Here is a 27825-nt window from a genome sequence, read left to right as displayed (position 1 = left end):
ATAACATAAGGTAGATAATTTATATGTCTGTTTACTTTTTTTTCAGCACCTGTGCTTTATCAAAGATACTTCTCTCTACCTGCCACATTAAGTAGTGGATCTTTAAATGACATGTTATAGCACATTTTTTGATAATATAACATACTGACTTCATTTTTCAGCTACTTCTTGAATTATTCACATAGATTGACAGCATGCAGTCCATCATATTGAAACAATTTGAATGAAATGTTTGACAGAAAACATGTGTTGCTGTCCATCCATTCAAGCTGTGGAGTTCTGCCATGGCACAATGTTTTTTTCAAGGAAAAAAAAAAAAAAAAAAAAAAGGAGGAGAAAAAAAAGGAAAAAAAAAAGACTTTCTTCCCTCTCATCTCTTTTTATAATATGAAATATAAGACAGTTGAATGAAAGGTGAATGCATTTTATTTTTTGAAGGCTGTGAGTTGATAGCCTGTCAGCATTTTTACTGTGCAAAATTGGAAACAAATAAAATACCATATTTCAAAAGTGCCTGATAACTTTATCATTCTTTGTAATACTTGTAGCCATTGAATCCAAGACTGTGATATACAAATCATCATTGTATATCAATGTTTAAATAGATTTAGATATATTTACTGCTGATGTAAATCATTTTTGTTTCAATAAATTAAAAAAAAATCCAATGAGTAGGTTCACTATCCTTTTCAATGATCTTACTAACAGGATGACTTTTCCCACTTTTTCCATTAAATTTCAGGTATAGTTCATGACTAAGGCCTTCTGCAGATATCAAAGGAAGAATTAATGCAGTAAACACGGACGATCCAGTCCTCTTTCTTGCAGTTATTTTGTTTCAGAATTCACAATCAGTGAGACAATTGCTGAAAAACATACAGTTGGAATCCTTAATACTTTTTTTCAGACACAAGCATATAAGGTCTCCCCTAAGCTAACCAAGCACTGTAAAGAACATATATCTAACAGAAAAAAAAATAATTTAATTATACCATTAAATTTAATATAGCATATTTAAAATGTATTTGAAATTCATTTGGTCTCTACAGAAGTATATAACTAAAACTGGACTTGTTAGTGTTTTATTTTTCAGATAGATCATTTTAATTTAAATAGCCAACAGTAACATCAAATGTAAATATTTTTCATTTTATTCAGCAGGAATGCTGGCATAGTTGCATCAGCACTTAATCATAAGTTGTATAAACTTGCTATTTTGTTTACATCGCCATGTATGAAACAAAAAATGAATATAATATCTTCATGATGTTAACTGAAATTTAGTCATTCAAGTGCCTATGAATTTTTTTACACTGGGAGCTAAGTAAAAATAATTTCTTCAGTATTTGGGGGAAAAAAAAAGTACAGCCAAGTTTTAGCTAACTCTGAGTTATTATTTTATATCCCCGTTTTCTTCCTGCATCCCTTCCTGTCTTATTTAGCTAATTAAAAATTCTCTAACTTCCTCATTCTCACAAGTGAAGTAGTTCCCAGTGTTCTCTCCAAGTAGAGTTCCAGTAAGCAATTAAGAAGAAATAGTAAAATTTTACAGATGGAAATGTGTATGGAATAGTAGTTTTTTTCCCTCTCTTTCTATATTTTTGAGAAATAGAGGCTTGTTTGGCACTTCAGAATCTAGGCAGGTTTGTGTATTTATTTGGAGAATGAATTTAAATGGAAAATACATAATCAGGTAACATGAAAGGATGTTTTTACTTATCTACTCCTGGTAGCCCTTTGTAAGAAGATGGTTATGTCATGTTACACACATTCAAATAGGATCAGGATTTTGTATCCCTCTGAAAAGTATTATAATTTCAAATTATTTTCACCTGAAAGTGAGAATATGTCAAAATTTAGAGATTTTCTACAGAAAGAAAGAATCTAAAATTTTTATCTATTTATATTTATACATCCATGAAGAAATACTATAATATATGAAATATTAGATGGAATAAAATAAAGTATGCAAAATAAATAAAATAATCAAAAGATCTATAATGTAGTGATAGATTTGATTGTAAAATGTTATGAAATAAATGGTTCTACCCTATCAATTTTATACCATAATTTTCTTATATTACCACCATACTGTTATCTTCGTGAAATAAAAAGGCTAAATGATATTTCCTATATTTCCACTTGAGTTAGTTTTTCTATTGGATATATTTCATTGAAAATTACATCATAAACATAAGGCAGAACTATCTACTGGACAGCATTTCTTGTTGAAAAGTCTGTGTTTAAGAAAGTATTTCAAATATGAATTGCAACTGGAAATTTATCACTAAATATAAATACTATTTTGCTTGTATTTTTTAAGTCTGTCTAGTCTTATTTGTTATATTAATATATATTTATGCTACTCTTTTTATTAAAATAATAACTGTCATTTTCTCATGATTCTTACCTATACATGCGCCATGAGATATCAAGCTCTGCCTCAAAGAAAAACAAATCGCAAGCCTCTTTTATGTGTGTTTCACAATTTCTGAGATATGGGAAGAAGAGCTTTTGTTCCTTCAGCTAGATTTGGGTTTGTGAAAGGGTGACCAACCAGTTCCACCAGAGTTTCCTTTTTTTTTTTTTTCTTTTTTTCTCCAGAGATAAGTTCCTTTGCATCATTTCTTTCAAAATCTCTGTTCTCCTTTCTGATATAATAATATGATCAAAAAGACAGGTCTATAAATGCCTTTAGTCTATTTTCTATATATATTAGTAGCAGCTTAAAGCAATCACGTTTAGTTTCTGTTGCTGTTCTCAATAAACTAGATTATTTTTTGCTTGTCTTCATCGTGATTCTATGAAATGATTTATGAGTTCCCTTTAAAAGTCCTGAAAACAAATCCAAGATCCAGAATTGGAGGTAGAAGTTCACTTTATATTAGTTTATAAAACACTGATATTATTCTTTTTGGACATTTGTGTATATTTTACTTTTTCTATATTTTCTACATTGTGGCTTGTGGCTTGTATGCCTATGGGAAGGTGGGGGAAGGAGAGAGAAAAGATATAATGTGCATAAATATAACCTTATAAACTTGAATACAAATACTATATAGCTCTCTTGAAAACAAAAACAAACCAAACAACAACAACTATCACATAGGAGACACTGTTTTCATATGAAAGATTACTGCATTTCTGCACTTTTTTATTCTTCATTGCAACTATTCATACTCAGTTTATGTTAATGAAGTGCACGTGTCTTTCATTTGAATGACAGACCTATAAAAAGTTTTGAGAGCATAGGATGACCTTATAACTGCAAAATTATGTGTGTTTGTATGCTCGTTTATGTATGTTTTGAAGTAGTTTAGGATGTTTTGGAATATACAAGAACTATGACAAGTACTATTCTCCTTCCCTTTATCTGTTTTCTGTTACCTTTTTTCTTAGGTGTATACTATTACCCCTATGTCCCCAAATGTTCACGTTTTTGCAAAAACGCACATATAGTGATTAATAAAAAAATGTCAAGAGTGATTTCAGATTTTCCACTGATGCACCTAAAAACTGCCTGGGAATATTGTCTGAGATTTAATTTACTCATTTTTCCTTTGGTCTTTATTTCAATGGTATATCACCAGATACCTCTTGTCACTTTTGCAAGTCTACCTCATAGGCAGATTTTTTTTTTCCCCTTTTTCACATGGGACTTAAAATTCAGAATAACAGGATAAACCTTTGGGAGGTTAGCTTGCCAAAAACCTACACTGATATGATCATTTGCTTATGTGGCAGTCTTGAAATAAACTATTCTATTTGCATTTTTCATTAGGTTAACAATCTTTCACCATGATAGTTATTCTTTGCCACTGTCACTATGAATTCTTCCTTTCATCTACACCTACTACCTTGAAGATTTTCTGTTTATTTGTTTTGAAAAGTCCATAATCCGTAATAGACTTGCCTTGATTAAGTTGTATGTTAACCAGCTGAGGGTATTGATCTGTTTTATTCTGTGCTATTTTGCTGATTGCATGAATGCCAAAGCCTTTCATACACCGTTTTCTCATATACACTTTAGATCCTCAAAGGTTTTCAGTTATTTCCCTGTTGTTCCATGTTTATTGTTTTGAAATACACATTTGTGTCTTGAAACATTTCCTTTCAAAAGTATGTTGTGCATATCACATTTTATTAATATAATACATATATTTTAAATTTCACATATCACAGAATTAAATGACAAAAAAATACATAAATTAGCATTTGTTAGAGGTAATAAAACCATGACTCTAATGGAGGTTTGGGGACAGAATCTCCACTGATGTAAATAGGCATTGCTCCATTGAGTTTATTGCTTTGAGCCATTAAATCCACATCTTGTCCCCTGCTTGTGTCTCCTTGTCTGGCTTTATTTTCTTTGAGCTTTGATGAGATGCATTAATGCAGTATAGTTATGCCCAAGAGGTGTTCAGATTGCTGTGTTTGTATTAGAAAGAGCCAGTTCCTTCTGGAATGGATTTATTGCAGCAAATGAAGAAATCATTGTATCAGCAGTTCTTTACCTTGGCGATTTTCTTTCTTTTCTTTCTTCTTTTTTTTTTTTTTTTTTTTTTTTTAAATCAGAATAAAAGGATCTATGCATTCACATTTCTTCCAGAAAAGAAAGTGCAATCAACATATAGATCCTCTGGGCACTGGATTTCATCCTATAACCTATGAGATATTTCATCACTAGAAAGAAATAAGCTACATGGAAAATTAGCTGGTTGTTATTATAAATAATTAGAAAAGGAAGCGGCCTGTAGGCAATAGCAATGAACCACAAGCATTCATCATTTCTCTATTAAACAAAATACTAGAAAAATAATAGAAAATTATTTTCTTCAGCTGCCTTAAGATGTTACAGTTTGGGAGGATAAACCATAAGCCCTGTGTACATTGATAGTCATATGCCAAGAAGCACTGAGAGGTTTATTCCCTTTCAGAATCAAACTTTCAGTATTTATAGAATTTGGTCTTAACATATTAATATTTGACTGACTAGCTTTCCTTCTTGCCTCTCAAACGTTATCTTCTAGATTCTGAGTTAGAAGTACTGAAGCACCAAAAAAAAAAAAACAAAACAAAACAAACTTCCTATTTTTTTTAATTGTTCCAAAGATGAAATAATTAGTCTCTGTTATCAATTCCTGTCCTTAAGAAAAAATAAAAATTAAAAAATTTCTTTCAGTCAAGAAAGTTTGTAAATTTTACAGTACTAAAAGATGAACAGATAATTCTAGTCTCCAGAGCAGGTGAAAAGCAGTTAGAACTTTTAGACTATGACTTGGGTTGCATAACTAGCAGCACCATTAGCAATCCTAGAGACACTTCAATGTCCTAAATTTACATATTTCAGTTGATAATGTAATAATTTGTATTGTCAGATAATTTACTTAGAAGCACTTATTTGCATAAATGGTTCATCAAATATATCCAAGTATTCTTTAAGTGTTCCCCAGAGGATGACTTTTAGATTTGAAAAGTTCTTGTACATTTATAAACTAAAAGCAAAATAGTCTTGAATGACCTTGTTTTTCATCATTTTCTCTGCCAGTTTGCCAAATAGTGATACATACTTCACTTACATACTTATTTTCTCTTTTTAAATACTATGTTTTTCTCAGTGTATGCTAAATCTTACATCTCAGATGAGAGATAATTGCAATATAAATAATTAGAATTTTCCTATGTTGGATAAATTGGATCATTTACAAATAAAATGGTAGGAAACTTTGATGAAGTCACTTTCCAGCAACTAATGCAATGTGAATAAGTATAAAATATGTTTTTTCTTTGATATTTTGAAAAAAAAAGAAAGATAATTTCTGATAACTTTCAATATTTCATTTCTGCTTCTTGTGCTAAAACATATATATATATATATATATATATATATACACATATGTCCTTTTAAAATGGCTTTTGATTTTACAAAAGATCATTAGAACAGTAGCTTTAAAAGAACATGGAAATTCAGGACTATGAAAGCACTTGAACTATTAAGTTGACATAATTGACATTTGTATGAACAAGACCAAATTTTTCACTTCTTATGTATATCAACATACTACCTGTGCACTTTCTTCACCTATTTTTGTTAATAATTATGACTGCAAAGTGACTGAGATCAAATCACAATCAATACCCACAATCAAAACGCAAACTCCTGTCACTCATTCCAGCCTGCAGGATCCTTCCCTGCGTTTTTGTACTCCCACTTTTTACTGAGGCTTTGAAGAACTTACGGTTCCCTCATGGGAACCAAAAGACGCACCAGCTTTTAATTAGTGAAATTCTTCTTGGATGCCCAGATAAATCTGATGAAGTCAGAACTCAGTCTCTGCAGATTTCACAATCCCTTAAGGATTCATTAGGCAACATTTGAAAGCATTTCTTTCTTCATAAATTCCATTACATCAAATTAATCCTGCTACCTTTCCCGATCTTATTTTGTAACCATATTTTTAGTGTCATGTGTAAGTTTAAACATGTTGAACTTGTATCTCAGGTTTTTCCATTCTAACAGCACTCTTGCTATGACCGTTTCATTTCCCTTACCACACAACAAATTGAGGATCTAGAAAATTATCACTTGAAGTAATCTAGTCTGCCTACAGTGGGAAGAGATAGACAATACTCTGTCATTAGCTGTGAGTCTGATGGCCACACTTAGATGAGAGGAATTTCATCCTTGGCTTCATTTGTTCGTGACGTCTGCTCGTATCATTTGCTGATGTCTCAATAAAAGACAGGGCCCCTCAAACAGCCCCAGTCACTCCCCAGTCTCCGCTGATCCCAATTTTGCTATGCTCATATACAAATTTGGTAGTTCTGATACCCTTAGCTAGGCCATCTCTGCCATGTCACCAGCAGGGCTATCAAGGCACTGCTGGCCTGGCAGGACTCTGCTCCCCAAAGGTCCCCATGCTCCCCTTCAGCCATCTGTGACTTTTGGTGTTTCTCATACAACACCCCTGAACCACCTGTGTGATCCAGACATCCCTCACAGCCCTATTAGCAACTTCTGTCAGCTTCTCACATTGTCATCTGTTGTGGCCAACAGCTCCTCCTGTCACATCCAGGAGTTTCCCATGTGCCATTCAGTTAGCCTGACCTCTAGACAGGGCCTTCTCAGCAGCCTAAGAATTTGCTTGCAGCCCCAATAGTTTTAAATGTTTGTAAATACACAGCCAACAAGGTATTTGCTGCCTCTATATATGCATAAACTATATAAATTATATATGTATAAAATATATAAATAGATGTAAATAACATGAATACGGATATGAACATGAGCATTTCACCAAACATTTATCTATTCCATAGCTGTTTAGTTGCACCTTCTTTCAGGTCTTTCCTACCGTACATTTAGAAATATACTTTAAATACACTTTAGACTTTTTAAACCCCTCTGCTGGTTACCCTCTCCAGTCTGCTTGCTTTCCCCAGCAATCTTCATTCAATTGCATAGTTCTGAATTCTTTGCATACCCCCTTTAAACACTGGTCCTGAAACATAAATACAATTCAGAAAGAGATTTTATGTATCTCTCACCATCTGTCAATTGTGTTTCCTATTTTTCCCATTTTCATCTCTTCCAGATGTTCAGTTATGTCCCTTTGTGATCCCTATTTTCTGTTTTAGTTTTTAAAGTAATTGCAAATTCTTTAAATCCTTGCTTCCATTTATGTGGAAGTCTCTGTCCCTAGCTCAGCCTGTCCAGGGACATCTGCAACAGGACTAAAAGGAAAAGTAAAATTCTGTCTGTGCATATTTCAGACTGTGTCTTGTGTCAGGAAGGTGTAAGGGCTTGGACAGCTGATGAAAGGTATAAAGAAAATTGTTCATAGCTTAGACAGCCAAGGCAGGCCACTACAACTCTCATTTATTTGACATATCGATAACAACAATCCGCTTGCTAAGATAACCAACTTCCTTCTGTCCCAGTGCATGTTATTACTTGTACCAGGTCCTGTGATGAAGGCATGGCTCAAATCTAGGAAAAAATTAACGGGTGAAATCACAGCTATGCTGGACAAGTTCATGTTACTTGACCTTAGGCTGAGAATGTTATGTCTAGTGTGGCTCCTTCAAAGCAGAGCCACAAGTTCTAGCTTGCAACATAGCACCATAGCATTTCTCTTCTTGAAAGAGAGCACCACAGATTTTCTTTGTTTAAAAATAGTTTTTTTGTTTGTTTGTTTTATTTTGTTTTATTTTTTTTTCTTCCAGTTGACTTTAATGCTTTGGCAAGAGTTATTCCAAAATTATATTGTTGTGTACTTCTTTATATTTTAGATTAATGATTATGTTTCCAGAAGTCTTCACACCATTTTCTCATGCTGACATTGCTTCCATCTAGATCAACCTGCTTGTTTACCTCAGGGCCCTTACTGCTCCAGAGTCTTACTGACTGCATATCTTCTCTTTTTCTGAATCTTGATGCATTCATTAACAAATCTCTTGAACATCTAGGTTGATGTACACCAGTAGACCTGGAATAGATTTCTGACTCTAGAAAACGTTCCACACGTCCGCATGGAACCCTCAGCAACTCTAGTACTCTAATCAGCTAGAAAGAGCTATAATCATCTAGTATTAACAGTTTCTGAACTGAAACATCTGTCATGCATCCTACATGCAGATTTAAATGAGAATAGAAAAGAAAATAAATCTGTAGACTCTTCTGGGTATTGGATTATGTTCTTCTTACCTATGATTTCTGGTATCAAAAATAGGTCAGAAGAATAGCACTCTAAATTTACCTATTTCTCTCTACCGACTAAAGGAAGAATCCAGGCTGCTGACAAACTCTCAGACAGCTCCTGCATTTGGGACATCTACTGTTAGCTGAGATGAACTTTATGTACGGTTTCCATAGAGTTTACCAGGTTTTACAACAGGGCCTAATCAATCCATCACATTTTGAAGCAAAACACTACGTATGTTCCTTAGCATGAACACAAAACCTGTCTTCATCACAATAATAGAGTCTAGAGAGCAAAAATTGCAAAATTTCTAAGCTACTGCAAATTTTATCTTCCTATTTTCTACTTCAATATTACAAATTAATTTTAAATTGAGTGAATCTGAATGATCAGTAGTGAATGTGGAGTATAATTCACTGCACCAGAGTTGTTTTCAGATTTTTTTTTAAGGGTGTAGAAGAAGATAAATAACTAAATAAATAGATAGCTAGATAGAAATTCGTTAAACATTTTTCCCATAAAAGGTAATCTAAGTTTATAGTGTACACAATATTTATGACAGTCATGACTCATATCGGAAGCAGATGAAGTGGATGCAAAATTTTACTGATAATTACAGTCTTCCAACAATGTACAGAAGCACTCATGTACAGCCACTGAATATTGTCAACAATTTCGAGGTCTGTAATAGACACAAAGATTTATTAACGCTTATCAGAATTCTCGCTCACCTTCTCATCTTCATGCAGGATTTTATAAACGTTCTCATCCAGTGCTGTGTATAATTATAGTAAGCAAGAATTAAAGGCCTAAAATCAATGACCTCTGATCAACGCTATTCAAGAAATCTAGGCAGAATGAAAGCTGGTAATTTTATGAGATAAACTATTCTGGAGAGAACATTGCACTTTTCATTAAAATTTATGATCATGCTTGATTCAATTTAATGCGTATGCATGAATTTAGGATATGAATTATTTAAAATTTATTGCAATGGGTGCTCCATTTTTCAAGTCAATAATTGGTTCCCAGGTGAATAAACTGTGAAGCCAAGGGCAAAATATTTTGTCCCAATAAGACATCTGAATTATTGTTGAAGAAAATATAATTCATTCCTACTAGACTTATTATCATGCAAAAAAGGTTGTTCCATTAATAGGTGAATAATTATCAATAAGTTAATAAAAAAACTTTCTTCTATATGCCAGCTTAGCACCTTGTTAGTGTCATTTTAAATTTCCAGTTCAATTAGAATTCATAAACATTTGAAATTCATTCTAGTAGCATATTTTCTTTCCCTTTTCTACATGTTTACCATCATTTGCCCTAAGAAATTCTAGTCCTTGCAATCAATAAACATACCCTACTATTTCAGATCTTAAACAGAGTTTAATTATCTTTCAGGCTGTTAGTCCACTAATTGCACTGTAATGAATTTAATTCACCCTATTGTTGTAAGAGGAAGTTGCACAGGATACTGATTAAAAATAAATAGAAGAAATCTTAATTACATATAGGTTATGTTAGTTTATCTATTCTTATTCTTATTTGACAAAAACAGCAAAAGGAGTTTAAAAATTCATTAAAATAATTTTTTCTTAGACAAATGAAATTATAAAGGAATTCAACTTTTTAGTAAAAATCTAGTACACATCCTGCAATTTGCAAGGTGTTCTGTCCTACTCTAACAGATGTTTTGCATTTTTCTATGTGAAAATCATTGCATTCATAATACCAACTTTTTTTATTATTATTTAGAATTCTACAAATACTATCTGTTTGAAACAATAACATAGTTTCTACATAGATCATATTAAATATGTATTTGCATTATATACAATATCATTTGAAGATAAGGAATAGAGAGGATCTCAGTTTATGAAGCACACATAACCCATACACATAAATATTAAATAATATGACAATCTCTATTCTTTTTCCCAATCATCTTTGCCATTATTTAAAAGCTTCAGTGTCCTGAAAAAAAAAAAAAAAAAAAAAAAAAAAAAAGTGCTAGGATATTTTCCTACATTTCCTGTTCTGAAATATTAGTAAAATTTAACTATTTTAGTTATCAGTTTGTCAATTTATGGCTATAACCATCTTTAAATGGATAATGAAATCTCCTACAGTCATACAAAAATAAAAACCTATGTTTTCTACGAGTATATATAACAGATGATTAACATTTTCTATATTTCTGCTTTTCAGTATGGAAAATTAAGTTAAATTTTCAGGAATTTATGATAAAAATATTCTAAATTGCTTCCATCAGGTGAACACAAGACTGAGGCTGAATGGTAAATATTAATTGATTGGGAGCATTTGTTTCACCTATAATTGTCTCCCCCCCTCCCTTTTTTTTTTTTTTTTTTGATGTGTGCTGGAGGGTGTCTTTGTGTTCTGCATGGGGTGCTGAATATGGTCAGATAAGAGACACTGTATTAGACAGAACTGAGCTGTTCTGGTTGGGTCAGTTATTATCTTCTCCAGATCTATCTGTTTTCCTAGTGAACATGCCACTGACGATCAATAGCATGAATCTACATTCCCTGTACAAACTCTGACTTGCACTCTGAGTATAAAACATGTTTTACCTTCAAAAAGTATATGATATTAGATTCCAGGCTGGTTCTTTTCTTAGTCATCAGTGATGTAGGACTTATGAAAGTAGGCTGCAAAAAGACAGAAAGTTGAAATAGCTTCTCAGCTGTGAATCATGGAATATAGCTACATATAGCATGAAAAAAAAAAGTCTTTAGCTGCCATTTTTTGGTTTGCAACATATTGTTCTGAAATTCCCATTCTAGCTTGCTACAGTGCTTATCTAATTCAATTTTCTATTTTAGACTATTTGGAGATTTTTCTTCTTTGTTTGTCTTTGCCAAAGTTTCTGAAGTAGTCCTCACACAGCAATAACTATGTCTACTTAACTTGTTTCCTCTACAGTGGAAGAATGTCTCCCTCTAAAGCAAGAAACTTGCAGAAATAATTTATATGCTCTACAATTAAAGGCTATGCTTAAACACAGAGGTATAATATTTACCATTGTCATTTCGTACTTTTTAACTTAATGCTTTCTTTTGAATAGACTATACTATCCAAATCAATGAAATTATTGTGAGTTCAGATCTCTACACAACTCTGATTTCACCTTTCACTCTGCTCTTCACCGCTATTCCTGCCTATTCATTTAACTCACTTTTCTTTTTGACACTTTTCTCTTAGTCAAAAAGAGTCTTCTCTTTTTTTACAGTTAGCATCTAAAATTACCTTATCTTCCCTATCTTTATCATCTGACAACAGAATGTATGACTACTGTACTTTTACAAACACTATAAATGTGAATATCAGTGCTGTTACCCAACTTTTTCATTAACAAAGGCAATATCTGAAAGGGAATTTTGTGCCTTCAAGGTGCATTTTGTGTTAGCCCTTTTTTTAGTCAACTGCTTGTAACAAGGGCCACATTTCTATGTTTCCTATTCACTTATGAGTCCACTGCTGATGTTTAATAGGTATTACTATGTAATAGTATTAAAAATTATAAAGCATTTACAAATATTAGGAGTTTTAAAACTCCTTTTGATTTCTTTTTCCTTTTGGCATTATTCAAGTTCTACTGCTGAAAGGAACATTATTATAATTTAAATAAGTAGATTGTAGCTATTTTTCTTACATTTCTATACTAGAAATTATAATAGGAAAGAAGTTAAGTTTACCTCATGACATCTTTGAAAAGAAAGGACAGGTTTGAGGAAAGAGGAAAAAACTTCAGATATTTAAAGATGGAAATCCCTGATTGCTTTCAGTTTCCATTTAAAACTGAGATATTTCTAAGATTAAACAAAAGTTTTGTGATGAGATATATTTATATTCCATTTACAATTTGTTGATGAAATGTCAGTCAAAATATCATTTCTTCTACTGAAGAAAATAAAAATTTATTTTTAATTACTACGTCTAAATTGCAAAATTGATATTTTGATTGAAGTGTGTACCTATTTGTTACAGAAAGTGTTGTATACAAATAAATCGTTATATTAAGTGGAGTTAATACATTTGTAAGAATTTCTACAATAATACCAAAAAGCATCTGAATATACTGAACATTATCTTGCCAAAATTAGCATATCTATTTTTCAAAAAGTGCAAAGCTTTTGAAAGCTTTCCTGCTTTCACAGAATTACAGAATGGGTAAGGTTGGAAGGGACCTCTGGAGAACATCTAGTCCAGCCTCCCTGCTCAGCAGGGTCACCTACAGCATGTCAGACAGGGTTGCATCCAGGCAGGCCTTGAAGATCTCCACAGAAGGAGACTCCACAACCTCTCTGGGCAACCTGTGCCAGGGCTCCGTCACTCTCACAGGGAAGAAATTCCCCCTCACGGTCAGGCGGAACTTCCTGTGCTTCAGTTTCTGCCCATTGCCTCTTGTCCTGTCACACGGGGCAAATGTAAAGAGTTTGGCCCTGTCCCCTTGACACCCTCCCTTCAGGTACTTGTGCACATTGGTAAGATCCCCCCTCAGTCTTCTCTTCCCCAGGCTGAAGAGGCCCAGCTCTCGCAGCCGTTCCTCATAGGGCAGGTGCTCCAGCCCTCTGATCATCCTCGTAGCCCTACACTGGACTCTCTCCAGTAGCTCCATGTCTCTCTTGTCCTGGGGAGCCCAGAACTGGACGCAGGACTCAAGATGCGGCCTCCCCAGGGCTGAGTAGAGGCGCAGGATCACTCCCGTGACCTGCAGGCAACGCTCTTACTCATGCAAAAGTAATACTTTATGTATGGGAACTCTAAAGTTTTTTAATAATTTGTCTAAATGATTTTTAAAAGTCTGTCAAAAAACTGGGCATAGTTAGAGTTTTGCAGTCCAAGTTTGATATTCACTTACTGAACTGAAGGCTTTTTAGTATGATGTAACTACAACTTTGTAGTATGCATCCATACTTTCTTATTACAGCTTTGGAATTCTTCTACTCAAATCATATTATTTATTTCTTTCTCTTTCAAAGTTTTATTTAATCTTTTATGTGGAGCTATAATTGCAGAATATCACATGAGATGGAATATGATAAAATATAACAGACTAAAATTCCCTAGCACCATAGCTACTGTACCATAAACAAGATAACAATTAGTTAAAAGTTTTAAATATTACTCTTGTTTGTTTGTTTGTTTGTTTTAATTCTGTAACAAAGTTTAGTACTAAAAAAATAAATCATACAAAGATCTATAATACTCTCAGCTTACACAGGACATTGCATTATTTATTATTTACAAACATATTATACCTTGATTCAGTATTTATAATCCAAGATTGATGAGACACAAAATATATTATCACAAGCTGATTTTTCTATTATGTATTGGTCAAATAAAGGTACCTTTAATGAAAGACAAAACTCAGTAACCTCTTCATAAATAATTAAAAAAATCTTGAAGACCTTTTGTGCTGTGCCTCTAAATGTCCAGCAGATTCCAGAAGTTCAGCTATAAAATAATTATCACAGTCCTTTTATATCTGAAGTAATTTTAATGGAAAGTTCATTCACTTTGATCTGAAACTTCACTTCAATCACTTCAATTTTCTATCAGAACAAAATTTCTGGGAAAACTGTAGGAGTTTGAATCCAAGGAAATTGATGAATAAATATTTATGTTATGCATTTCATTTAAAATCTGTAACATCAATTTATAATCTGTAAGTGCCTTATGCCTTCAAAAATAGCTACTGCTTTACAGAATAGAAGTATTTATTTGTTGTTTTTCATTTGTCAAATACTTACGGCACTTGACAAGATATAATACGAAATTAATGGCTTAAGAAGGAATAAGTCAACTGTAAAATGTATTAATGTTTCAGCTTCAGAATATTGTTGTAAATTCTTACCTTAGTCTCATTATTACCCTAGGCCTTCTATTCTCATGGTAGCTATTTGATCTTGAACTAACCACCAGAAATCATCAACTATATACATACTGATTTTTTTTTTTTTTAATCAGTGTAGGTAAATACTTAATTCATCCGGGAAATGTTACACTGGAAAGATGGAGCACAAACAGGATTAATGGGAACAAAATACAGCTAAGTGATTGATAATGCTTTCTTCCTTCTTTCTCCTCAAAATGGATGATCTCTGAATTAAATTGTTACACTTCAGATCTTTCTCACAGATCTCAGATCATTCTAGTATCTTCTGATGTTTTTGTGATTCAGAGATCACTTAATCTCTCTCCAGGATTTCTTTCTCCCTCTGGGTAAAGTTGACTGTTATAAGCAGCATAATTCATCAGAAAGATGAATAATACCCAGCCCATGCCAACCAGAAAGACCTTTCCTTAGAAACAGATATGCTCAGACTTTGTAGTAATTAAATATGAACCCGTGAACATATTTCTCTTCCAAGCAGCAGAAATACAGTAGCACTTTTTTTTTCCAGTCTTACTAAGATTGACTCAGAAAAAAGATCAGAATCTAAAGAATAGCAACCCATATTCTTAGGCATTATGCATTTTGGTTAACATTTGATCTTCAGAGTGTCTTAAATTGCTTAGATCTTTAAATAAAAATCCTTTCCTTTTACAGCATTTGTGTCTTAGAGACTGTCATAGGAGTTTTCTGTAAGGATAGCTGAAACTTTCTGGAAAAGACTTTTACTTTTGCTTTGATTAGAAGACTTAGAAAACTTTCTGTTTCGTGTGTGTGTGTGTGTGTGTGTGTGTGTGTGTGCGCGCATATTTGACACCTGAAATAACTCTGTGTCAAGTCCTGGCTTGTTGATTGCTTACGAGTAACTGGAAAATTTTGATGTTGTTCATGTGATAAGCTTCTTCTGACTTTAGAGTCAAACGGGAAGATTGTTCTATCCTGCTCAAAATTTGGCACAAATTTGAGTGAAGTGACTAAGAAGAAATGATTCCAGCTGGGGAAGAAGATCCAGCTAACAGGTCTACCCAGAAAGAATTGGGGAAGTAGCATCAAGCTTCCACTCCCAGGCCATGCTTAAAATAAAAACATTGTCAGTTGCTATTTCATTCCGAGGGATTTTTTGGCAATGGACTGAAATGATTTCTGACAGGTATCCTCTTCTCAGTCTCCATTTGGAAAGAGCATAACGTACTTTCTGTGCTATCTTCTTCATCTCTCCTTAAATTAAGCAAGGATTTTTTTTATTATTTCTTTTCTTTTTTTTTTCTTTCCCTCAATAGGAGTGGAGGATGATTAAGAAACGGTTAAATTTATACTTTTAACAGAAATTATTTCATGAAGATGAACATTTCTCTTATTTTATCCCTCTCCATAACTTCTTTTTCTGGGGACTTCTACTGGAAAAAATATAGCGGACCATGATCAGTAGTATATGCAATAGTCAGGTCAAGTTGTAGCAAAATAATTCACTTGAGGTTTTTATTTTTAGCAAAAACTATGCCAGATAGTTGAGTTATTTTTATTTTCTTAGTAACGAATTTAATATCTTGCTTTTCTTTTGTATTATGTTGTTATGAACTTAGCCATAAAAGGGTTAATGCATTTGTTGACTGTAGGGGCTTGGGTGTGGGAAGATGTTGAATTCTTCCTTCTTTTTTTTTTTTTTTTTTTTTTTTTTTTGTTTGCATTTGTTTTTGCTTTTGTTCCTTTATTCTGGGGCATTTCGAAGGATTATGTTGAATTTGTGTGCAGCACCTGCTCCCATGGGATTTTGCAAAAATTCTGTCACTCTTCCTGTTCCAAAAGCATACAATACCATTAAGAAGGTTAGTGAAGTGGTATGCTGTGGTATAAAATGCAATTCTTGATGTGCAGATGACAACTAATTCAGAATGCTCATCTTATCTGAGCCATTTAGTGCAGCTGGGAAATTATTAAAAGAGACAGGACACGCATGACAGCTGTTCTAAATAACTTTCCCCTTGGATAAATCTGAAAGGGGTATATGCCAGTTGTTCCAGACTTCTTTTTGCATTAAGGCTTTTTATTTCTTTTAGAAAAGATTCTGAATGTACAGAGCTGTCTGTGCATGTTCAGGAGAGACAAAGTTTTCGGTACTGCTCTGTTTCTAACGTAATTCAATGCAATAAGATGAATTGTTTGATTACCTTTGGTCAGATCACCTAAGTCACTTGATTTACTTCACCTATCTAAGTTGCTGCAATTATACTAATCATGTCATTCACCATTATACTAATCATGTCATTCACCACCTGAATTAATATAGAGGGTTAATTCAGGGAATTATTGAAATAATACTAAAAGCTTGGACATGAAGTTAAGATGCTTCCTGTTTTCAGCTTTTTATGTTGGTATAAATAAAATAATCCTTTCATACTTAATCAAAATAGTTAATGTCTACTAACAACATTAAAATCAAAACTGAAACTTACTTTGAATGCTTCATGGAACTAGGCTAATACCATGACTGTCACATACAGTCTTACAAATGCAGTTCAGCAGGATGTATAAGCAAAGATATCTCAGAAAATGCAGTTCTGGTGTTTTTTTTTTTTTTTTTTTTTTTTTTTTTGTTTGTTTTTTTTTTTTTCCCCAAAATCAGACTGTATTTCACAGGGACACAGGAAAATTCAGAACGGAAAGGACTTTGGGAGGTCTCTAGTAGCTTTCTGCACACAGCAGGGGCAGCTCTGACATCAGACCAGGTGTCTCATGGCCTTATCCATTTTTATGGAAACCTCTTGGGAAGGAAACTGCACAACCACTCCGGGCAACTTACTCCACTGCCTGGCTCTCTTTATGGGGGAAAATATTTCTCCTTATACCTTCTTTGAACCTCTCTTGTTTCTGCTTATTCTTATTGTCTCTTGTCCTCCTGCAAAGCTCTGCTGATGAGCCTGTCTCGCTCTCCTTGATGACCTCTCCATAGTTACTAGAGGATGTTATGAGGTCCCCCTGCAGTCATCCCTTCTCCAGGCTGAACTAGCCCTGCCTGGTCCCTCGGCCTGCCCTTACAGGGTAAGTGCACCATGCTTGGCCATCCTAATGGCTCTCCATTGGACTGACTCCAGAGAGACATCAGTCTTCCTGTACTGGGAGGCCCAAAGCTGGATGTAGTATTGCCGGTGTGATCTAACAAGTGCTGAACAGAGGAGGATAATCACTTCCCTTCACCTGCTGGCTGTGTTGCCACTGTCACAGCCCTAGATGCTGTTGATCATCTTTGCTGCCAGGGTGCACAGACAAGCTCATGTTCAGCTTACTGTCTCCCAGGGTGCCAGGGCCTTTTCCAAAGACCAGCTCCCCAGTCTGTCAGTTCCTTGCCTGATTCACTTTACAGGGTCTTTCTCCCAATGCAGGACATTGTATTTATCCTTGTTAAGCACCAGGAGGTTCCTTCTGGCCCATTGCTCAAGCCTGCCTACGTTCCTCTTCATGGCAGCACTCACATTCAGCATATCAACTACTTCTCTGCCCTGCTGAATTTGGATTCATTTCTGCAAAATCGAAGGTTTCCTGACTGAAATTTTTTTATGTAATGTTCTTGCTTATAGGATGGAAGTATTAGAAAAAAATCACTAAAACATTTATCAAAAACAAGCAATATATTTCTATTCCAACATTTATTCATTGCCTTGCATTCTGCATGAGATCGTGCTCTTAGAGTGTTGCAAAATGAGGCTAGTTGAGAATATCTGTAAGAAATATTTTCAATTTGCATTATCTACACTGACAGGCAAATGAATTTAAAATGAAACTGAAGGCATATGATTTGATGCAGTGTATAAAAATTTACATGTTTTAGGCACCAGATTGCTTTACAAATGTATTCCTTACAATCTGGCTTCAGGCAGCTGGAGCTGATAATATTCCTATTAATGGATGCTGTGGTCAGAAAGAGACGAGAAGTATATTTATACATATGCTTCTCACAGCCACAAAATATTTGGTATGATGCAATTTTCCACAGTATAATTTTTTCATAAGCAGAAATAAATGTGACAAAAGTTAACTTATGACTAGATCAGCAAAGTCATGTTGATCTAATGCCTACCTATTGAGTTTTTGGAGTACATCTGCAGCTTTGACTTAAGCATATCATCAAGAAAGGGTTAAGCATCTCAAAATGGGGCACATTTTAGGTAAAATTCCTGCCTGAAAAAAAAAGTGTGTCTTATTTTCACTTCGACAACATAACCCTGAAACATTTTCTTTAAGAGAAAGAATAAGTCTTTTAAGGAAAAAAGATGTAGAATAGTACTGATCCATCTTCTGCTTGCACAAAGATCAACATCTGGCTTGAGCTTCTCTGCAGGGAACGTATTCCAAGTTCCCTCTTTGTTTTTTGAAATAATTAAATCTGACATCTTTTCAGAGGACTATCCTATTCACCAGTTTATAGCACCTATTAGGGGCAGGTCTTACTTCCTCACCCTGACATTAACTTTCATGAAAGATTAAATATTCCAGTAATAAAGAATTGCAGTAGACCTATTCTGATGACACTTTATTAAACTCACATTTCCTACATAATATAGGCATTTAGCACTGGGAGGATACAGTTACAGGATACAGATACTAGCACAGAAGAAGAAATTCTGACATTTAGAAAACTGCAATATGAAAGCAAACATTCATTAGGCCACATTTTAAGAATAGCACTTTGGAACTTGAGGACCATAAGTGAAGACTAGACTTCTCCCTCTGACAATACCTAATGCTCTAGCTTCCTCATGGAGGTATGGTAAAGAGTCCTCAAAAAAATATTTTTACATAAAGAGTGATTAAGCTGTCATGAAACCAGTACCTTCCCCACATAAAAACAGTTATGTTGTGCCAGGAAAGAAGTAAAGATCAAATGACATTCTTTGATAATTGTCTTTGTAAGGAAAGTTTTAGTATCTATGCAAGAGACCTTTCACATTTTCCATTACCATATACCATTTATTTTCAACAGAATAGTAAAAAATATAATTACTATACTTGAGGCTTTTCACACTTACATTGCCAGTGTCTGCTCTTTTTTAGCCTAGAATAAAGACATTGATGATGGGAAGGAAATTTGGCTACTGTATACATTCAGATTGTCAATATGTGTTAAATTAGTGCTTAGTAGGGTGTGACTATCCTGCCACTAAACTGGACTCTTACTAGTAGCTCTTGTCACAGAGCCCTTATAAGGTCATGAAGTGTTAATAAGTTTTAGTCAATATCCATCTCAAACTAGATTTGAAGCAAATGACATACAGATGAGAGCCTCCCCAGTGTGCTTTCAAAATGACCTAGCCTTCTGTTATCAAACTACGCTGGTTGAGCTGTTATGAAAGTAACCTTCTGCTTAGAAACATTTGAGGTTAATATCATATCTCTTTCTACATAGAATGCACAGAAGAAAGAAAGAAACTTATTTTCTCTTGTCTAAGACAGAGAGAGTGGAGTCATATATTCAAAGATAGATGCGTTATTTTCCATATCTTATACCATGTTATATCATGTTCTGTTATATTAATATTTTCCATATCATATATCATATTGATATGTTCAGATCAACAAAAACTGAAAAATGAGAGATGAGAAAAAGGGAAGTTCATTGTTTTTCTTATCTTCCACTTAGCTAAGTTTGGTTTGATGGAAGGACATATTAGCCTTTGCTTTTAAGGTTTGGTTTCGTTTGTAGAGCCAAAATTAAATTCATATTCCAGATTCTTTTTCAACGATTTCCACTAACAGCCACTCATGCTGTTACTATATAAATTGTAGGATCTTACTGTAGTTATTTCTTTTTTAAACTTTTCAATGTAAATTTGAAATAGTTTTTTTATTATTTTTTTTCTCCTCCTGTAGAATGGTTGTTAATTATCATACAGTTGTTAGGGGTGATTTTAAGGTACTCAGTAGCATGCTATAAGAAATGCTGCTCAGCTGTTGCATAACCATTATAGATACAAAGCCTACGTAGAGTGGTCTATTCTGATCTATTCTATTTGAATAGATCTATTCTAACAGATCTATTTGATCTATTCTGAAAACTTGCCGTTTTATCTTTCAGAATCAAGACAGTGGTTATTTCTAAGATTATGAATCTTTCTTCATTATATTCTCACTTTCTTGACCAATAGTCGTATATAGCATACAAGTTTTATACATTTATTTACCAATATATTTTTGGCTTATAGTTCAATAGTAGAGACAGAAATGTCAGAGGTTTGACTAAGTAATAGTAATCCATTTCCTCAACAAAGTTTAACGTTTTGACTCTCAGCCCTCTAACACACCTACTCAAGAAGGACATCACATATCTAAAAAAATTACAATGTTTCTGGTAGTGTTTAATTTAGTATCAATAATGTCCCATAACTTCACCTGAAATAGATCTTTATGCTTTGTTATGTCATTTACAAGGCAAATAAAGAAGGAAAGAGAATTAGATTTCTTCTTAATTCAATCTAGTTTAAACAACTGGAAAAATGAATCATAGTAAAAAAAAATCATTTTTAGAAAGGAGTAAAATATAATGCAGTCATTTTTATGAGTACATAGCTAGAGAGATTCTGACTGTTACATTCTATATGCCCTGTCAATAAAATACACACTTCAGTAGATAAAAATACAGTATGTGTGGTTTAATCTCGGTATAATAAGATCTGTTTTGCTACTCGTAATTTATCTGGACAAATTAATACAAATTGATCAGTTATACGGATGCTCATTTGTAAAATAAAATATATTAAGAAAACCTAAAATCTTTCTTTTTTCAAATATCCCATACATTTGCAGATGCTTTAAATCTGAAAGCACTGTCCTTCTAAGCAATAATTCCCTTAGTTAAGATAATGAGCAGATTACCATGGATATTCTAGAAGGGAAAGTTTTCACCATTCTTAACATACACAGGAAACTGAGTATGTCTCTTTCATGAATAAATAAATAAATAAATAAAAGTCAAATTTTAAATGTAATTTCAAATATGCCCTCTAGGTGATCTTGTTTGCTGTAACTGAGGTATATTTTAGTACACAATATGGGAGAACAAAATTATTTTTATAAGTTAGAGAGGATAATACTACTAATTTTAATCTCATTTCACAGAACCCTAGAGGTAAGACATAGGAAAGACCTGTTATAAAGTTTCCACCAACCTTTTTTAAATGTAAGATATTTCTTAGCAGTTTTGCTAGATCAGTTTAAATCACATACAAAGGTTTTCATTTGTCTCCATAAGTTGCTTCACAGCATCCTGGAAGACTATATTGCTCTCATGAGAAAATAAGCCAGGAGGCAAGCAGGCTCATATAATCTACCAGAAAAGTCAGCTGCACCTGCCATTCTGCACTTGCTGAGGCACCTTGCCAGATGTCAGACCCTGACTGTAGGATGCCATGAGTTTCATGTGACCTGCCCATGAGACTCTCTTTCTGTGGCATCAAGTCTGGCAGAGAGGGTGGCTCCCTATTTGGCTGTCACATTAATAAAAAATCAAGAATGGACACCTATTTGGACTTAAGAGCTCAAAGAAGATACCTTAGATGTTATAATCCAGTAATAGCAAACTCCTTTCATGAGACCCTCCAAGACTCATAAATGTTCAAGAGAAGGGAAAGGAGTCTGGGCCATCCCTGTGCAATAAAGAAAAACCTCTGTAAGACTGAAAATAAATTCATCAGACAGTATCTCAAATTTTGTTCTATAATCCCTCCCCACCATTAGGCTTTTACTTCTTAGCTCCTTAAATTAAAGTTCTGATTATTAATTTGCTTCATATTTAAAGATGTGAAAATAGTAATTGTATAATGGTACTGATATAATGAGATTGTCAAATGTTTATTTCTACCTGTTTCCAGAGTAAATAGTGGTGTTTTGGAACAGTGTTAGCAATTGGCTCAGTATTTGTTTTTAATTCCTTTTTATCACCTACATGACAGAGCATCATTCACAGCAATTTTCTTTATTACTGCTGCCTTTTTATGAGAGCTACAGTCATTTTACATCTTACATTTTTACCAAACTGCCTAAAAGCTAAAGCTTATTGTGAAAGAAATCACTGAATTGAAATGAAAACTACAGTAACTATAACAGAGAAGTTCTTAGAAATTCATGAACATGAAACAACCATGCATAATTTTCTAGGGATTTTAAAAGTAAGTGTCTCTGCAGTAGAGAATTTTAATTTACAGAGCTGTCTATTCCTCTTAAGGTTTACATCCACATTATATGTGGTGAGTACTTGAGGAAACGTCTGTCAGTGACTTAGGCTCCAGCCTTGAAAAAGAAACTGAGTCCTAGTGAAATAAAGATTTGTCATTGCTGTGTTATACAAAAAAGTTTTATTGTTGCTTCCTTTTTATGGTCAAAGTATCGAATCAAAGTTTTTGAAGTCTTTGAAATTAGTAGGCAAGATTGCAGAACCTCTGCAGTAGTAGCAAGGGATGTATTTTATGCCCCTGGACTACATTAATCTGAGAGAGTTCTCTTGAATCTGTGATACACAAGGCTTTGTGCTTTGGATTATAAAAAATATAGTTTAATTACTTGTTTATCAAAAACCTGAGAAAGCTTGCTGTTCTTTTTATTTATTTTTTTTCTTTTAAAGCTTCAAATGAGGAAGTAAAAGAGCTTAAAGCTGCTGTATAGATTCTTCTCAACATAGTACCTTGCTAGAGAGAGAAGCACTAATATTCCTCATACGCTGAAAAAAAAAGAGGGAGAGGGGCTTTACTTTTTTTACCCAATTTCTCCATTGGGTTCTGCTGAATTTATTGAAGATGAGTCCTTAAAATGCCAAGAGCAGATCTGAAATGATACATAAAGATTATTTTTAGGAGCAAGCATCCTTGATAAAATATTGCAATTCATGTATATGCAACATGTTAAGTATACACCAGTGCTATAATCTTGATTTACATTTGTAACAGATGATAATTAGAGTGTCTGGAGGAAAATAAAAGGCAGAGATGATGATGATGAGATGAAGACCTTGATTAGTGACAAGTCTAAAGAGGCAGACGTGAGAGCTGAGAAACTCATCAGCTCACACTTTTCTTTCTTACGTTTCTCCTCTGCTTTGCTCTGCTCTGGTCTCCTCTCTTCTCCTCTTTCCTCCTTTCCTCTTCCCTTGTCTCTCCTTTCCCTTTTTCCATTTGTCATTGTATTTGAAAAGTAGCTCATTGTCCCCAAATCTACAAGGGAAATATTTCTTTGTACAGCTGACCAAAAAAAAAAAAAAAAATAAAAAAAAAAAATTGTAGGGTCATGTATTATTAACGTGTGAAAGTATAGAAATTGAAAATGTGAGAAACTTAAATCATATTTTCAAAGTGGAAAAGGGCTCACACAAGTCTTCCTCTTGGGTAGATCTCATAAGCCCTGCAACTGACAAGCATGATCTACATAGTTGCTGGAGCTGCTTTCTTTCACAGAAATATCTTCAGTGAGTTCTGGGGAAACATATTCCTTTGGTGAATATAGAACCTATCTTTGTTTCTCCAGCAGAATGCAGGGAAGAGAAAATCTAACAATATGAAATATAGTAGAAACAATGGTAAGATTCAGGCAGGAAAAATGAAGATATTACGGAAGAGAAAAGACCTAAGTCTTTACAGGAAAATCAGTATTTTCAGGTTCCTAAATAAGGAAGACAGTTTCCAGAAGCACAACTACAAACATATATATAGTAAAAGAGATATAAACAAAAAGAGAAAACAAAGTGGCAAGGCAGAATGTGAAAGCTTTCCTTGCAAGAAGAGAAGAACTTTTGGAAATGTAAGATGCTAAATGAAGGAGGATAATATGTGGAAGACTTTGAAAGAAAGAAAGGGGAGGAGATAAGATGTTCTACAGACAAGAAAAAGGAAAAGAGAGGAATGAAAACAAGCAAGAAAACAAAAAAAAATCTGGGTTATATCAAAAGCAGGAAAAGGATGTGTGAATGGAGATTTATTATAAAGAAAAAATAACATGATGGCTATAGAGAAAAGAAGAATAGGCAACTAAAAATCAATGACGAAAATGTGAACATGAAATTAAAAAGAATCATAATAGAAATAGTAAAACAATTCTTTATTTTGAGACAAATTGTCAACTGAATGGATAAAGAATGATGACATAAAATATGTGAAAGTGCTCAAAATAATGATGATTTAGGAGTTCCTCTGTGAATTTCCTGAACAACGGAGGAAAAGAACAAAATTAAGATGATATAGTGAAGGGCAGCAAGTGATTCAAGAACTGATATTGAAAGGGAATTTATAGATGTGTGACCTCAGTGAGACTTTCAAGATTGATGTATGATTTTCTCCTAGTGTTTGGAATTAAGGTTAACACTATTAATGTTTGAGAAGTTGATGATGAGAAGATTAGAGAGTCTTGTATCTATAGCTACTTGCTTATAGGAGAAATAAATTCATTTTAACAAGGATTAAACAAGCATATGAGCAAAGAGGAAGTCAATGAGAAAAAAAATAAATGCTAATACTCTAATGAACTCTCTATTGAGTATTGCTAATACTCTATTGAACTATAGAAGAAGGAAGATGCTTGAGAAGAATCAAAAATCTCTCTTCTTGGAAAGCTGGGGCTCCTGCTGCTTCATGAAGAGGGTGCCTTCCAAAGACTTTCTGGATTTCACACTCTTATGCAAGATGTGTTCTCCCTTCAGCAGCAACAGCAGCAAAAGAGAAAAAAACTGCCTGGAGCTGATGCTCTTTCACTTTAGAAAAAGGTAAATCTTCCAACTAAAGAGAGAAACTGCATCTTATTTATTTTATTTCATTTGATTTTTTGGTCAGTACTAAATCTCTCCCTTTTTTAAAAATCTTACCTATCTGATTTAGATAATATCAAATATATAACCATCTGTTTGTTGGCTACCTGTCTTTATATTATGAATGATTCCATGTTGCTTGACAGCAGAAAATCTTGCATTCTGCCTTTGTCTAGCTGTGACATAGATTCACCATTTCTAAGTCTGGGTAATTGTTGAGTATCTTTATCTGACTTTATTGGTTGCACATGGAAAGGTACTGGGCTGATACTTTGGACTTCTCTAGTAACTAGCTCAGTATTACTAGCCTGTAAGGCTGATGTAATGGCACAAGCAAGTCACATTCATCTGACTGAGGATTTTTAGTATTCTGGGACAAAAATTATATCCAAATCTTTGTGAGTTTTCAAAATATATATGATGCTGAAATCTGATGAGTGGGAACATCACCATTAAATCACCACCTTATCAAATTTGGTGTGCTAATGTGAACTCAAGAGAACAAGGTTTTGCAAACTATGGGTTTTACTTCTCTCTTCAATATTATTTTCTGCTTCAGATTATCACTAGCGTTCGGACTTCTCTAGCTGGCTGAACCAAAATCAAGGATTTGCGGTCAAATTATTGTGGGTTTGAGTGATAAAACAGAACTATAGGATTCCCAACATACTAAACTTTTTACCTGCTAATACCTGGAAACACAGGTATAGTAAGATTATGAGTAAGAAAATAAGGTATTTCTCATCTCAGCCTTGGCCTGAGACCTTGAAATAAGCTTTTTGATGGGTTAAACTATTTTCAAATTTTCTTATGTAAAATTATTTGTAATTTAGCATTCACAACTTTAGTAGACTTTGTTACAGAAAGCTACAACAGTATATACAAGACATTACTCAGAAAACTCAGCATTTACCAAAAATTGATTTCCTGTATCTAGTATAGGAAATAATGTCTGTGCATATTTTCCATTTTTTATTTAAAATGTTGTCAGGCGTTAAGTGCTATCAACAGCTACGATATTGAACAAACAAGAATATTTAGCTTGTCTATGATCTATATTGTGTCATTATTCTGAAATACAAGATCATTTTTGAAATTTTTCTTTTAAGAACAGAACTCCTAAAAGAAAATGCTTTTTCCTTTTCTTTTGTTTCATTTGATGTTTAGAAGAAATTTACTGTTGAGAAGAGATAATTCTTTTCATTCTAAATCATTCTGTATTGTTCATAAAAATATTTGTTTAAAGCTCAGATTATTGATTCCTGCAGCTGAACACATCAAACATCCAATAGCTTTTTCTGCATATACATTTTTCATTAGATGAACATTTACAAAGATAAATGAGGAGTTATGGTATCATATTAACTTGTTTGCAGCAAAATTTGAAAAATACACAAATATTGTTTTTGAATTAGCATTATCAGTCCCTTAACTAAAAAATCTATTTATTATTTCTGAGTTAAAATATTTTTACATTTCAGACACCCCATTCTTCTCTGAAAGAGATTATAAATTAATTTTGATGGAATTCCCTCAGTAAAGGCCATAAACACTAACATAGTTGCATGCATACTTGATAAGTTATTTAGAAATCTTTATACTTCATTTAAGTGTTGCTTGCATGGTAGAACAGAAAGAAAGGAAGAAAATAAAAAAGTAAAGATAATAATACAAGCTGTTATACCCCCAGGCAGCACTCCTGTTTTAGTGTACTCTAGTCCAAGAGCATTTATTTCACTTCACTTTTACTGTGATCATCACAGAGATAATCTAAGCCTCTTTGAGGAAAGAACAGAATACAATTCATCATTTGAGAGGAGAAAGTAGAGGAAACAAAAGCCTGTGCTTTGAAACATTTTTAATATCAAATAATACATACGTAACATAAACATCCATATTATGCCCTTTTGCTTTAAGATGAATCTCTCTACAATTCATCATATGCAAGGGTTACGAGATATTTACATATTTGTTTAGTTCTTCTCACAGTCTATTTAAGAAAAAAAAAACAGACATTTTTCTTTCCCTTCCTGCTCATTAATCAGTGAATATTCCTGCTTATGTGATGACTCATTGGAACATTAAATTATTTAGTACCTCTTTACCTTCTGCTACAGGGACAAAGAAACTCTCCTAAAAGCATAAACCTCTGATCATTGTGATGTTTCAGTTTTATAATGTATTGCAAAATCTCTAAATTCTGTATCTTTTGTTTTTATCCCTAGTGTTTTTCAAGAGATAAAGGACTTACTATGTTCCTAATCCAAGACCCCTTCCTGTGCATACTGTTACATATACTACCTTTTGAGTGCATTTGTTTATGTAAGTATTTTAGAGCTCTTCATCTTTTTCTCCTGCCTATCCCCTTACTTTTCTCCTCTCCTTCCTCGCAGTGGCAAAAGGTCACCGCTATAAGC

This window comes from Rhea pennata, chromosome 1, assembly GCF_028389875.1.
Source record: "Rhea pennata isolate bPtePen1 chromosome 1, bPtePen1.pri, whole genome shotgun sequence".
Classification (NCBI taxonomy): domain Eukaryota; kingdom Metazoa; phylum Chordata; class Aves; order Rheiformes; family Rheidae; genus Rhea; species Rhea pennata.
Note: the sequence above shows the minus strand (reverse complement) of the source record.